This window comes from Gnatocerus cornutus, chromosome 6 (assembly GCF_029298725.1).
Source record: "Gnatocerus cornutus isolate USDA-ARS CGAHR chromosome 6, icGnaCorn1.1, whole genome shotgun sequence".
Lineage (NCBI taxonomy): Eukaryota > Metazoa > Arthropoda > Insecta > Coleoptera > Tenebrionidae > Gnatocerus > Gnatocerus cornutus.
In genome coordinates, this window is record NC_142238.1 from 18,877,961 (window position 1) to 18,893,606 (window position 15,646).

Consider the following 15,646-nt stretch of genomic DNA (forward strand, 5'->3'; position numbering starts at 1 on the left):
TTATTCTTAGCATTGGAATTCCGCCATCCATGTTTATAGAAAGGTAGAGGGTTTAATAGGAAAACTAATTGCCTCCACCCACAGAATGAAGGTCTCGTCTCCGACATACGATTTGTCAAGTTGAAAGGTTCCGCACACATGCAATTCGTTAACCGCAGCCAGCCAACGTGACGCCGCCATCAAGCTTTGCTTTTTGCGAAAGCTACATTTTTTACCACAGACATGTTTTGATGTACTCCCTGCCTTTGTTTTTTAATGTCACAGATTTATGAGTTGGTTCTGAGAGAGAAAATGCTTGGTAAGTGGATGTGCAAATGAGATTTCAACCACGATCTCGTTGTTTTATTCCAAACCTATTACCATCCCGACAAAAGCACGAGACTTTTTCTCGCTTTGAAAAAATTAGAAAGTTGCCCAACACCTCAGTTTCGCAGTGCAACGCAACGGTGAGTGATCAACCCTCAAACTACCCCAAAAATGTAATTGGCTAAATGTTTAAATGAGATTTGCATGTAAATGATGTCGGCAGTCCTCGCGGACCGAACTTTTAATTTAATCAAAGAACTTGACACTCCAGGGTGTTTTTGGATGGAATGGTTATGTGGGGGTGAGACGTTAATGCATGAGGTGTGAATGTCTCGGTTTTGGCGGTGAGGGTGCTGCAACCTACGCTTCGGGACAATTAATAACAACCCCTCCCGACATGATTTTTAACCGGATTGAAATTGGCGCCGATCGCCGATCTGTACGCCTCTGTCGGGTAACAGCTGAAGTTTTTTGTCGCACGATTGATGCCGGTAATACAGTTAACGTGAATTAAGCAGGAAATTTTAATCCGGCGTGGCGGTTCAGTGTTGTTTTTTGAAAAACGATCCTTGTCGTTTTCTCGATACCGGGGCCCTTTGCAGTTCCGTTTAATCGCCGGAGTGGCCGGAAGTACAGGGAGAAATGCAGTGAAATGGGATTTATCTGGTTCCGTTCGGGCGCAGATTGTTTTAGCTCGATTAAAATTCCTGCTGCGAGTATCGGTGAGGGCTTGCTTTGTCCTCTGTCGACCGTTTGCATTTTCATGGAGTTACAACACGAATTCTATCGATTCCAGCCGCATTGATGAATTGTTTTCATCATGTGCGATTACGCTGCTCCATTTCAATTGCCTTTTCAATAGTCCCTTGATATGCATAGCACTAAATCACAGGACACTATCAACTAGTCAGATAGGTGCAATAGGGTGTCCGCTTCATGTCAGATTATTCAAATGTATACTGTTCGAGACTTAATGCAGACATCATCGGTTCAATCGAAGATAATTGAATTTAGATCAAAAAACCGCTCGACCATAAATTTCTTTAAATTTAGTCTACCTATAATTCGTGTCTTGGCCCACTGCCACGCAAACAATAGTGGAAAGAAAAATGTTGAAAATAAAAATACAAATCTAATTTTGCCTCCTTTGCATAACCTGTTAAAAACTTGCTACAATTAAGACGCTCGCTGTACCCTCTAGTTGCAAGGTGATAAACTATTTAGACTCAACAGGCTGGGGTCAAGAAATCTCACAAATAACGTATAGATGGCAGTAAAAGGCATTTTACATGGTGATCTTCGAGGGGCGGAGGGTGCTTGAGTGATTGAGTGAAGGGTGGAGTCACCCCGAAGGGGAACGGGAAAAATTCAAAACAATCATGGCTGCGATCCATCAACATGGCTGCTATTAAGGGGGAAAATGATGGCCACTGAATACATTACCAACTCGACTGAGATTCTTTTTTGCGGTGCTGGTGGTGAAACGACAAAGTCAAGCTAAATTCATTGTTAATCACTATAATTAATTAATTGCTACGATTTAAAAACGATTGTATCGTGGACCTTAAATAAGCCCTCAACATAGGTAGGCAGGTATAAATTAACCCAAAGCGTCGGCAAATTAGAGATATCTTTCATTCCTCTTGACTTCCCTCCGAAAATTTGTTATTCATAAAGGAAACAGTCAGTCTGTTTTATGAATAATGATTTCAGTTTTTTTATTTCGAAAGCAAACTGTTGAGACTAGTTCTGGTAGAGACGAAGAAGCCGCCTCGTAGGCGGTAATTATAATAATGGAGGATCAGAACTAGAATTATGCTAATTTCGCGGCCAAAAATTTATTGAAAGTGGGCCAAATTTTCCAATGGAAAACAGTCTTATCTAGGCAATCGTAAAAACTGGCCTGATATGTAATCTCGGCTCAGAAAACCATGAAAAGTAATCAAAAGCCGTAAAGAATTTTGCTTTGCAAATTTTGAAGAATTTGACGACTATTGTGAAACTATTTTGGGGTCAAGGCAAAAAAATAAAAATCATCTTGTAATGCGGGACATAAAATGAACCAGCAAACAATAGTTGCTCTTCATATATAACATTTCCGCTAATGTCCGTACAAAACTACAGCAAACATAAAAGCGCCATATAACACCGAAATGTCGCGGCAGCGAAAACTGAAATTGATAAATTGAATGTGGTCGCAAGCGGGATGAAAATCAGTCGAAAATATCCCCGAGAAGAAAAAGTGTCGTTTTTAGAGTTTGGAATGAATCGATGTTAATCAGCTTGCATGCGATTTTGTAGATAATTCAAAAAGCGCATTTCCTAGTTGACTGGAACCATAAAATCATTTCACATTTTAGCGGAAACTATAAATATGTCAATGGAAATTTATCTCAAGGGGTGGGATTTTGCGTCAATTTTTATAAACTGGCGGTATTTGGTGTAAATCATAAAATGATTCAGCGGAAAGCTGGAATTTATTATTGTGCACTAGAACAAAATATGGCCGGATCGATGAACACTTGTCGGGTCCAGAGAGCGGTTGAAACTAGTTGAAACTATGGCAATTCGGAGAAATGGGAAAAGAACAATATATTTATTATTTATCACTTTGACCTTGTTGGCGCAGCAAGTTGGATTCTCTCTTTGAAGTTTGCTTTATACGCCATGGGAGGTCCCATGGCGTCCTCTCCGTCACTTCCGCAGCATATTCGCGTCCATTGTCCACATGGGAACCGCATAAATAACGCGGTAATGAGGACGAGTTGTGAATTCGTTTGGAAGTACCAACGTTTGGCGCATGAATGAAACTTGTAGCGAAGGTATGTGAAGGTGTGAGGGTGTCGCATGTGAGTTATGGCCCCGCTTTATCGAGTTGGAGTTGGCTATACGCCCTGCTGCTGATTCCGCAACACTCCACTCATGTGTGCTCTGGGTGATAATCAGCCGGATGGGACCGGTGCGCTTCCCGTGTTGATCAACACTCACTGACACATACATATCTACTTTTAAAAAAATTTTATTTACTGCGAGGGGTAGTGAAGGATAACTGACCATTACGGACAAGTACAAGGAGTTTTTCAATGTGTCGAGGGTTGGGGTTGCTAATCCCGCTGTGAGAGATGAGGAGGGTTCGGAAGAAATGGCCATGGAGAGTAAATGTCGGGAATGCGGCGGATCCTGACTTTTTGCCAGCGATTTTGAACTTTTGGTTCCGAGTATATTTAGATGCGGTTCCGGGCAAGCTGCGGCCGCGTCCAAGAAGCGGTTTTGTCTATCGGTCGTCAGGAATTAGCTTGGGATTTCTATTGCAATTTCGGAAACACATTTAAGAAATATTTAGTATAAAATTAAATGAAAATTCCGGAAAACGAGAATTTCTAGAATTTGTCACTTCGGCACAATCGATTTGTAACTTAATTAGCCACTCAAAAGTAGTAATCTCCCTTAATTTCAATGAATCGCAAATCTTAATAAAAAATACTGTAATTTTTTATGCGGTTTGAAAACCAAAATTTCCAAATTATGTCTCTTCGGCACAATAATTTTGAAATTTGGTAAACTTAATTAGTAGCTCAAAAATAGTAATTTCCGCAAATTTCATTACTGCGGTACTAAAACCAAAAGAAGGTCTGAAAAAAAAATTCCTAAAATTTGTCACTGCAGCACAATAATTTTGAAACTTGACAGGCTTAATTAGCAACTTAAAAACAATAATCTCCCCAAATTTCATTACTGATGCACTAAAATCAAAAGAATCGCAGATTTTAATGAAAAATAATCAAATTTTTTATGACCTGAAAACAAAAATTTCCAAATTTTGTCTCTTTGGTACAATAATTCTGAAACTTGGTAGACTTAATTAGCAGCCCAAAAGTAGCAATTTCCCCGACTTTCATTACTTTGGCAATAAAACCACAAGAATCGCAGATCTGAATGAAAAATACTGAAGTTTTTTATAAGGTCTGAAAACGAAAATTTCTAAAATTTGTCATTTCGGCACAATAATTTTGTAATTTGCCAGACTTAATTAGCAACTCAAAAATAGTAATCTCCGCAAATTTCATTACTGTGGCAATAAAAGCACAAGAATCGCAGATCTTAATAAAAAATACTGAAGTTTTTTATAAGGACTGAAAACTAAAATTTCAAAAATTTGTCAGAATAATTTTGAAATTTGGCAAACTTAAGTACCAACTCAAAAAAAGTAATCTCAAATTTCATTACGTTGAAATTAAAACTAAAAGAATATCAGAGTTTATTGGAAAATAACGTTTTTGTAAAGCTTGAAAACAAAAATTTCGAAAATTTGTCTCCTCAGCACAATACTTTTGAAACTTGGCAGACTTAGTTAGCAACTTAAGAATGGTAATGTCCGCAAATTTCATTACTGTAGCACTAAATCCAAAGGAATCGCAAATCTTAATAAAAAATACTGCAATTTTTTATGCGGTTTGAAAACGAAAATTTCCAAATTATGTCTCTTCGGCACAATAATTTTGAAATTTGGTAAACTTAATTAGTAGCTCAAAAATAGTAATTTCCGCAAATTTCATTACTGCGGTACTAAAACCAAAAGAATCCTAGATTTTTAATGAAAAATTTCAAAGGTCTGAAAACAAAAATTCCTAAAATTTGTCACTGCAGCACAATAATTTTGAAACTTGACAGGCTTAATTAGCAACTTAAAAACAATAATCTCCCCAAATTTCATTACTGTGGCACTAAAATCAAAAGAATCGCAAATTTTAATGAAAAATAATCAAATTTTTTATGACCTGAAAACAAAAATTTCTAAATTTTTTCTCTTTGGTACAATAATTCTGAAACTTGGTGGACTTAATTAGCAGCCCAAAAGTAGCAATTTCCCCGACTTTCATTACTTTGGCAATAAAACCACAAGAATCGCAGATCTGAATGAAAAATACTGAAGTTTTTTATAAGGACTGAAAACTAAAATTTCAAAAATTTGTCAGAATCATTTTGAAATTTGGCAAACTTAAGTACCAACTCAAAAAAAGTAATCTCAAATTTCATTACGTTGAAATTAAAACTAAAAGAATATCAGATTTTATTGGAAAATAACGTTTTTGTAAAGCTTGAAAACAAAAATTTCGAAAATTTGTCTCATCAGCACAATACTTTTGAAACTTGGCAGACTTAGTTAGCAACTTAAGAATGGTAATGTCCGCAAATTTCATTACAGTAGCACTAAATCCAAAGGAATCGCAAATCTTAATAAAAAATACTGTAATTTTTTATGCGGTTTGAAAACGAAAATTTCCAAATTATGTCTCTTCGGCACAATAATTTTGAAATTTGGTAAACTTAATTAGTAGCTCAAAAATAGTAATTTCCGCAAATTTCATTACTGCGGTACTAAAACCAAAAGAATCCTAGATTTTTAATGAAAAATTTCAAAGGTCTGAAAACAAAAATTCCTAAAATTTGTCACTGCAGCACAGTAATTTTGAAACTTGACAGGCTTAATTAGCAACTTAAAAACAATAATCTCCCCAAATTTCATTACTGATGCACTAAAATCAAAAGAATCGCAGATTTTAATGAAAAATAATCAAATTTTTTATGACCTGAAAACAAAAATTTCTAAATTTTTTCTCTTTGGTACAATAATTCTGAAACTTGGTAGACTTAATTAGCAGCCCAAAAGTAGCAATTTCCTCGACTTTCATTACTTTGGCAATAAAACCACAAGAATCGCAGATCTGAATGAAAAATACTGAAGTTTTTATAAGGTCTGAAAACGAAAATTTCTAAAATTTGTCGTTTCGGCACAATAATTTTGTAATTTGCCAGACTTAATTAGCAACTCAAAAATAGTAATCTCCGCAAATTTCATTACTGTGGCAATAAAAGCACAAGAATCGCAGATCTTAATAAAAAATACTGAAGTTTTTTATAAGGACTGAAAACTAAAATTTCAAAAATTTGTCAGAATAATTTTGAAATTTGGCAAACTTAAGTACCAACTCAAAAAAAGTAATCTCAAATTTCATTACGTTGAAATTAAAACTACAAGAATATCAGATTTTATTGGAAAATAACGTTTTTGTAAAGCTTGAAAACAAAAATTTCTAAAATTTGTCTCATCAGCACAATACTTTTGAAACTTGGCAGACTTAGTTAGCAACTTAAGAATGGTAATGTCCGCAAATTTCATTACAGTAGCACTAAATCCAAAGGAATCGCAAATCTTAATAAAAAATACTGTAATTTTTTATGCGGTTTGAAAACGAAAATTTCCAAATTATGTCTCTTCGGCACAATAATTTTGAAATTTGGTAAACTTAATTAGTAGCTCAAAAATAGTAATTTCCGCAAATTTCATTACTGCGGTACTAAAACCAAAAGAATCCTAGATTTTTAATGAAAAATTTCAAAGGTCTGAAAACAAAAATTCCTAAAATTTGTCACTGCAGCACAGTAATTTTGAAACTTGACAGGCTTAATTAGCAACTCAAAAACAATAATCTCCCCAAATTTCATTACTGATGCACTAAAATCAAAAGAATCGCAGATTTTAATGAAAAATAATCAAATTTTTTATGACCTGAAAACAAAAATTTACAAATTTTGTCTCTTTGGTACAATAATTCTGAAACTTGGTAGACTTAATTAGCAGCCTAAAAGAAGCAATTTCCCCGACTTCCATTACTTTGGCAATAAAACCACAAGAATCGCAGATCTGAATGAAAAATACTGAAGTTTTTTATAAGGTCTGAAAACGAAAATTTCTAAAATTTGTCATTTCGGCACAATAATTTTGTAATTTGCCAGACTTAATTAGCAACTCAAAAATAGTAATCTCCGCAAATTTCATTACTGTGGCAATAAAAGCACAAGAATCGCAGATCTTAATAAAAAATACTGAAGTTTTTTATAAGGACTGAAAACTAAAATTTCAAAAATTTGTCAGAATCATTTTGAAATTTGGCAAACTTAAGTACCAACTCAAAAAAAGTAATCTCAAATTTCATTACGTTGAAATTAAAACTAAAAGAATATCAGATTTTATTGGAAAATAACGTTTTTGTAAAGCTTGAAAACAAAAATTTCGAAAATTTGTCTCATCAGCACAATACTTTTGAAACTTGGCAGACTTAGTTAGCAACTTAAGAATGGTAATGTCCGCAAATTTCATTACTGTGGCACTAAATCCAAAGGAATCGCAAATCTTAATAAAAAATACTGTAATTTTTTATGCGGTTTGAAAACGAAAATTTCCAAATTATGTCTCTTCGGCACAATAATTTTGAAATTTGGTAAACTTAATTAGTAGCTCAAAAATAGTAATTTCCGCAAATTTCATTACTGCGGTACCAAAACCAAAAGAATCCTAGATTTTTAATGAAAAATTTCAAAGGTCTGAAAACAAAAATTCCTAAAATTTGTCACTGCAGCACAGTAATTTTGAAACTTGACAGGCTTAATTAGCAACTTAAAAACAATAATCTCCCCAAATTTCATTACTGTGGCACTAAAATCAAAAGAATCGCAGATTTTAATGAACAATAATCAAATTTTTTATGACCTGAAAACAAAAATTTCCAAATTTTGTCTCTTTGGTACAATAATTCTGAAACTTGGTAGACTTAATTAGCAGCCTAAAAGAAGCAATTTCCCCGACTTTCATTACTTTGGCAATAAAACCACAAGAATCGGATCTGAATGAAAAATACTGAAGTTTTTTTATAAGGACTGAAAACTAAAATTTCAAAAATTTGTCAGAATAATTTTGAAATTTGGCAAACTTAAGTACCAACTCAAAAAAAATAATCTCAAATTTCATTACGTTGAAATTAAAACTAAAAGAGTATCAGATTTTATTGGAAAATAACGTTTTTGTAAAGCTTGAAAACAAAAATTTCTAAAATTTGTCTCATCAGCACAATACTTTTGAAACTTGGCAGACTTAGTTAGCAACTTAAGAATGGTAATGTCCGCAAATTTCATTACTGTAGCACTAAATCCAAAGGAATCGCAGATTTTAATAAAAAATACTCAAATTTTTTATAAGGTCTAAAAACGAAGATTTCTACAATTTATCACTTCGGCACAATCACTTTGTAATTTGGCAAACTCAATTAGCAACTTGAAAATAGTAATGTCCCTAAATTTCATTACTGTGGGATTAAAATTAAAAGAATTGCAGATTTTATTGGAAAATACTGTAATTTCTTATAAGGCCTGAAAACAAAAATTTCTAAAATTTATCATTTCGGCACAATCATTTTGTAATTTGACAGACTTAATTAGCATCTCAAAAATAGTAATTTCCCCAAAAATTTCCCCAAAAGTCATTACTCTGACACTAAAACCAAAAAAATTACATATTTTGTTGGAAAATACAGTAATTTTTTCTAAGGTCTGAAAACGAAAATCACAATAATTTTGAAACTTAACAGGCTTAATTAGCAACTCAAAATTAATAATCTTCCGAAATTTCATTACTGTGACACTAAAACCAAAAGAATCGCAGATTTTAATTTAAAATACTCAAATTTTTTACAGGATCTGAAAAACAAATTCTAAAGTTGGTCATTTCGGCACAACTATTTTGTAACTTGGCAAACATAATTAGCAACTCAAGATTAGTAATCTCCTTAAATTTCATTACTTTACCACTAAAACCAAAAGAATTGCAAATTTTAGTAGCTAAATACAGAAATTTTTATCACTCATTCCAATAAAAGTTTCTAAAATCGGTCTCTTCTGCACTGAATTTTTGAAATTTCGCCAAGTCACTAAGTGATAATAGCATCCCCAAATTTCAAAACTACAATTTCAAAATCTTGAACTCATGAAAGTGGAGTTAACAACCCTCGGCCGTTGCTTCTAGTTCACTTAATTACTTCTTCTAAGAAGAGACGATTTTAATTTGTATGCAAATTCTTTTAATTGCAAGTTACATAAACAGTTACAAAAATTATAATGTTATATAATTTTACGCATAATTTCGTACGTTACAATAATGAATACTAAGTATTGCGTGATATTGTTGGAGATGAAAAACATGTTTCCCTGTTATATAATTAAAATATTAAGTAGGTATTCGAACCCGCATATTTGAAATATGCAAAATATGTCAGAAAAATTCGCGAACAGATATAATTTCCTGCAGGAAACACACACGTTTTGAATGTTAGTACAATTTGCCAATACATAATAAATTACTTTGGAGTAATTACAATACAAATTTGACATTTTCGCTAACCTACATACTGCCGTTGTTCAGTTTTACTTTCTCAATAAATAAATCATTTTGTGCACCTTAGTCATCAAAATCATAAGATTAAACCATTACCGGCAAGCACATATTTTCGAGCTGTAATTATAGTTGTTGGAATTTCTTCTCCCAGATCCTCCCACGTCTATTGTTGGTCAATTTTTAAGTCTACATTCTCACATTAATTAACCATCCCATCAGAATCGCACAGAAACGTGAGTTAGCTCGGGAATTAATTGAAACTTTCATTAATGACTAACCCATGTGGGTTTAAAAGGAACAATTCAGAAGCATAAAGACGAAAAATGTCTTAATCTCGAAAGAGAGCGAACAACTAACGTCAAGAAGATGGATGAATGATGTGTCAGAGACAAATGATGTCTACAGAACAACCTATCAGAATAACTCAGACGCAGAAATGGAGAAGAGCCCATGGCTGACAAGTAAAGAAAAACGCCCGTTTAATTGAAAATATCTAAGTACCTGCGTTAGCCACAAATTGCAAATGTGCAACATAAATCATGTCAATAATACCCATTTAACATGCACCAACGAATTAATTGTCGGAATTGGCGTAACCACACAACGTTTCGGGTCGGGGAACGCGAAATTATCGTTTTAGAAAAATATTGGGTATCTCGTGAGCGACAGACTGTTATTAACTACATTTTCGTACAAATGTCGTATTTAAATAAAATTGGGTGCGTGTTTTTCGCCCATAAACTACACGACTTTCATTACTTTTAGTGCCGACTACATCATATTCTGTCGGGCGGCTAAACAATAAGCTTTAGCTAGGAAATTGGGAGAAAAAACCGAAATTCGATGGATCTGACGACAGTTTTTGTGGACGCTGAACTGGAGAAGATTGTAATTAGTCAAGAGTTGGCACAGAACGAGACTTGGAACTTTCATAATTAAATGACATCGTAATGAATGGTTGTATAAATAAAATGATGAAAAGGAACACGACGGAAAGTTGTCACAAGTGATGCCAGGAAACGGAATGTCTGTGGGAGTCGAAACGGGAGAATTAAAAGTGTTGTTTCTTTTCTGAGGACATTTCAACATCAACAGATAAAGAGTTTGTGTTACGTTTTAGCTTGGAACTTTTTCTTTTTTGTTTTAATATTACCTAGTAAACCGCTCCCTCCAAAATAATAATAATCTCAAATTTCAAACGAATCACAGATTTTAATAAAAAATACTAAAAATTTTATACCGTCTGAAATCGAAAATTTCTAAAATTTGTCATTTCGGCTCAATAATTTTGAAACTTGGCAGAGTTAATTAGCAATTCAAACATAGTAATGTCTACAAATTTTATTACTGTGACACTAAAACCAAAAGAATTGCAGATTTTACTGGAAAATACTGTAATTTTTTACAAGGTCTGAAAACGAAAATTTCTAAAATTTGACACTTCAGCACAATCATTTTGTAATTTAGTAAATTTAATTAGCAACTCCAATATAGTAATCTCCCCAAAACTCATTACCGTGGCACTAAAACTAAAAGAAACGCAATTTTTTTTGAAAATATTAATCTTTTTTATAAGATCTGAAGACAAAAATTTCTAGAATTTGTCTCTTTGGTACAATCATTTTGTAATTTGTTTAATTTAATTAGCAACTCAAAAATAGTAATTTACCTAAAATTCATTACTGCGACACTAAAACCAAAAGAATTACAGATTTTATTGGAAAATACTGCAATTTTTTTAAAGGTCTGAAAACGAAGATTTCTAAAAGTTGTCACTTCGGCACAATCATTTTGAAACTTGGCAGAGTTAATTAGCAATTCAAATATAGTAATGTCTGCAAATTTTATTACTGTGACACTAAAACCAAAAGAATTGCAGATTTTACTGGAAAATACTGTAATTTTTTACAAGGTCTGAAAACGAAAATTTCTTAAATTTGACACTTCAGCACAATCATTTTGTAATTTAGTAAACTTAATTAGCAACTCGAAAATAGCAATCTTCTTAAAATTCATTACTGTGGAGCTAAAATCAAAAGAATCGCAGATCGTAATAAAAAATACTGTAATTTTCTGAGGTGTGAAAACGAAAAGTTCTAAAATTAGACAGTTCGGCACAATCATTTTGGAATTTGGTAAACTTAATTAGCAACTCCAATATAGTAATCTCCCCAAAACACATTACCGTGGCACTAAAACTAAAAGAAACGCAAATTTTTTTTTAAATATTAATCTTTTTTATAAGATCTGAAGACAAAAATTTCTAGAATTTGTCTCATTGGTACAATCATTTTGTAATTTATTTAACTTAATTAGCAACTCAAAAATAATAATTTCCCCAAAATTCATTACTGTGACACTAAAATCAAAAGAATTAGAGATTTTATTCGAAAACATTGTAATTTTATAAGGTCTGAAAACGAAGATTTCTAAAAGTTGTCACTTCGGCACAATCATTTGGAAACTTGGCAGAGTTAATTAGCAACTCAAAAATAGTAATCTCCGCAAATTTTATTACTGGGACACTAAAACCAAAAAAATTACTGATTTTATGGGAAAATATTATAAATTTTTATGACGTCCGAAATCGAAAATTTCTAAAACTTGACACTTCGGCACTATCCTTTGTAATTTAGTCGGTAAACTTAATTAACAACTCCAAGATAGTAATCTCCACAAAACTCATTACCGTGGCACCAAAATTAAAAGAAACGCAAATTTTTTTGAAATTATTAAACTTTTTTATAAGATTTGAAAACAAAAATTTCTAGAATTGGTCTCTTCGGCACAATCATTTTGTAATTTAGTCAACTTAATTACCAACTCCAAAATAGCAATCTGCTCAAAATTCATTACAGTGGTGTTAAAATCAAAAAAATCGCAGATCGTAATGAAAAATACTGTAATTTTCTATAACGTCTGAAAACGAAAATTTCTAAAATTAGACACTTCGGCACAATCATTTTGGAATTTGGCAAACTTAATTAGCCACTCCAATATAGTAATCTCCCCAAAACACATTACCGTGGCACTAAAACTAAAAGAAACGCAATTTTTTTTTGAAAATATTAATCTTTTTTATAAGATCTGAAGACAAAAATTTCTAGAATTTGTCTCATTGGTACAATCATTTTGTAATTTATTTAACTTAATTAGCAACTCAAAAATAATAATTTCCCCAAAATTCATTACTGTTACACTAAAACCAAAAGAATTAGAGATTTTATTCGAAAACATTGTAATTTTTATAAGGTCTGAAAACGAAGATTTCTAAAAGTTGTCACTTCGGCACAATCATTTGGAAACTTGGCAGAGTTAATTAGCAACTCAAAAATAGTAATCTCTTTAATTTTAGTTACTGTGACACTAAAACCAAAAGAATCACAGATCTTAACAAAAATACTGTAATTTTTTATGTCAAAAAACGAAAATTTCTAAAATTTGTTATTTCGTTGCAATTATTTTGTAATTTGGCCAACTTAATAAGCAACTCAAAAATAGTAATCCCCGCAAATTTTATTACTGGGACACTAAAACCAAAAAAATTACTGATTTTATTGGAAAATATTATACATTTTTATGACGTCCAAAATCGAAAATTTCTAAAACTTGACACTTTGGCACTATCCTTTGTAATTTAGTAGGTAAACTTAATTAACAACTCCAAAATAGTAATCTCCTCAAAACTCATTACCGTGGCACCAAAACTAAAAGAAACGCAATTTTTTTTGAAATTATTAAACTTTTTTATAAGATCTGAAAACAAAAATTTCTAGAATTTGTCTCTTTGGCACAATCATTTTGTAATTTGCTTCACTGAATTAGCCACTCGAAAATAATAATTTCCCCAAAATTCATGATTGTGGCACTAAAACCAAAACAATTACAGATTTTATTGGAAAATACTGTAATTTTTTTAAAGATCTGAAAACGAAGATTTCTAAATTTGGCACTTCGGCACAATCATTTTGTAAATTGGCAAACTTAATTTGCAACTCGAAAATAGCAATCTCCCCAAAATTCATTACCGTGGCACTAAAAACATATTTTTTTTGAAAATAGTAAACTTTTTTATAAGCCCTAAAAACAAAAATTTATAGAATTTGTCTCTTTGGCACACTCAATTTGTAATTTGCTTAACTTAATTAGCAATTCGAAAATAATAATTTCCCCAAAATTCATTACTGTGACACTAAAACCAAAAGAATTAGAGATTTTATTGGAAAACATTGTAATTTTTTATAAGGTCTGAAAACGAAGATTTCTAAAAGTTGTCACTTCGGCACAATCATTTGGGAACTTGGCAGACTTAATTAGCAACTCAAAAATAGTAATCTTCCCAAATGTCATTACTGTGGCACTATAACCAAAAGAATGTTAGATTTTAATAAAAAAAATTGTAATTTTTTATAAAGATCTGAAATCAAGTATTTCTAAAAATTATCACTTCGGCACTATCATTTTGTAATTTGGCAAACTCAATTATTAACTTGAACTGCAACTGTGGGAATCGAAACAAGGGAAATTAAAAGTGTTGTTTCAGATGAAGACTACGTGTAAGGTTTTGGCTAGTAACTTTTCCTTTTTTGTGTTAATATTACAACACCTAGTAAACCGCTCCCTCCTCGACTTTTCGGCCGTGATTAATTGCGGTTCACTTTGAATTTCTTGTACACGGTAGTACAAGGTAAACCAGGGAAAATGACGCATTTTCTCCGATTACAATCAACAGTGTACGAAATTAATAAAGGTCAAAGAACAATCCCGTTTTTCCATTTTCCTGATTTTCCGAAGTGTGCCATTAAGCCAATTTGCAGCGTGTTAGGAGTTTTCACGGCAAAACGGGCATAAATTACGTCCTCTATTTATAACCGGAATAATTTAACATATTTAATGAATTGCGGCGTTAACGTTAAACAATGTGGCCAAGTGAAACCGGGCGAAATCTATGCGTGCCACCTTTGCGAGTATTACAAGATCCCCGCCACCAAATTCCCTTTCGTCCCTTCTGTATCGTGTAAAGCTCAGGACGAACCCACCTGATCTCGGTAACGGCAGCTTAACATGCAAGCGCCGTCATCGCAGGAACACGGACACATGCCTCTGACTAATCTTATTATCTTAATTTCACCTTTGTAAACTGATTATTTTCGTTTAGAGTAAAGCGACAACATTTGTTGGTTGTGCTGGAATGGAAATTGCCCGGCATGTGTCGATAATTGGAGGCTTTTAGAAGCGCAATTTGTCTGCTGCATCCGACGGACTTGCATAATGCGACCAGTTTCGCTCGCAGGAAACCAACAGCGATTGATTTTCTATGGTTTTAATTAATACACCGAACTGGAGTTTATGGAAATCCCGGACCAGAAAAATTGCCCACATATGGGACAGCGCCCTCATGAGGGCCCATCGGACAGGAAATGCAGTGAAAGCTTAATTAACTAAATTTCGTTTTTTGGTCAGTTTTTGCGAAGACCGCAACGTAATGGGTGGTTATTCCATGCGCTCGATTTTACTGCTAATTAAAACCACCTTCCATTTACAAGTCATGTAATTAATTATGCTTTACATGCCTTTTATAGCGATTAAATTATATGGGGATATTTTTACAAGTATATGTATTCATTAGTTTTTGCGGAGATAATTGCATGCTGTAACAGGATTATGGTTTGTTGGTTATGTGGAATTGATTGGAGGCTACAAACAAAAATGCAAAAAATCGACGGCGTGATCTTTCGTAATCATTTATTATTATTAATTGTGTCGTTATGATAACGGTGACTTAATTGAAACTGAAATGTTTATTTATTACGCATGGGATTTAAACTTACGCATGTTCAATCAAAACTGAAGTGTTGTATAATTCCTTAATAAATTACCGCTTTGAAAACAATACAAGAATGCTTTTCAGTCACCCAATACTGCGCCACAATGATGAAATTTGGGGAGGTTACTATTTTTAAGTCACTTACTAACTCGGCCAAATTTGATAAATGCAGAATAAAAGAGACAAATTTTAGAAAATATTTTTATTAGGAGGATGAACATAAAATTTCAATATTTTTTATTACCCTTTGTTATTCTGCTAGTTTTGCCCCACATTGATGAAAT

General features: G+C 32.8%; 1 protein-coding gene across 4 annotated transcripts in view; it reads right to left on the reverse strand.

The window, feature by feature from the left end:
- Positions 1–15,646, reverse strand: part of LOC148173649 (homeotic protein antennapedia-like) — a 109,432-nt gene that overhangs the window by 10,202 nt on the left and 83,584 nt on the right. The gene's annotated exons all lie outside the window — the stretch shown is intronic.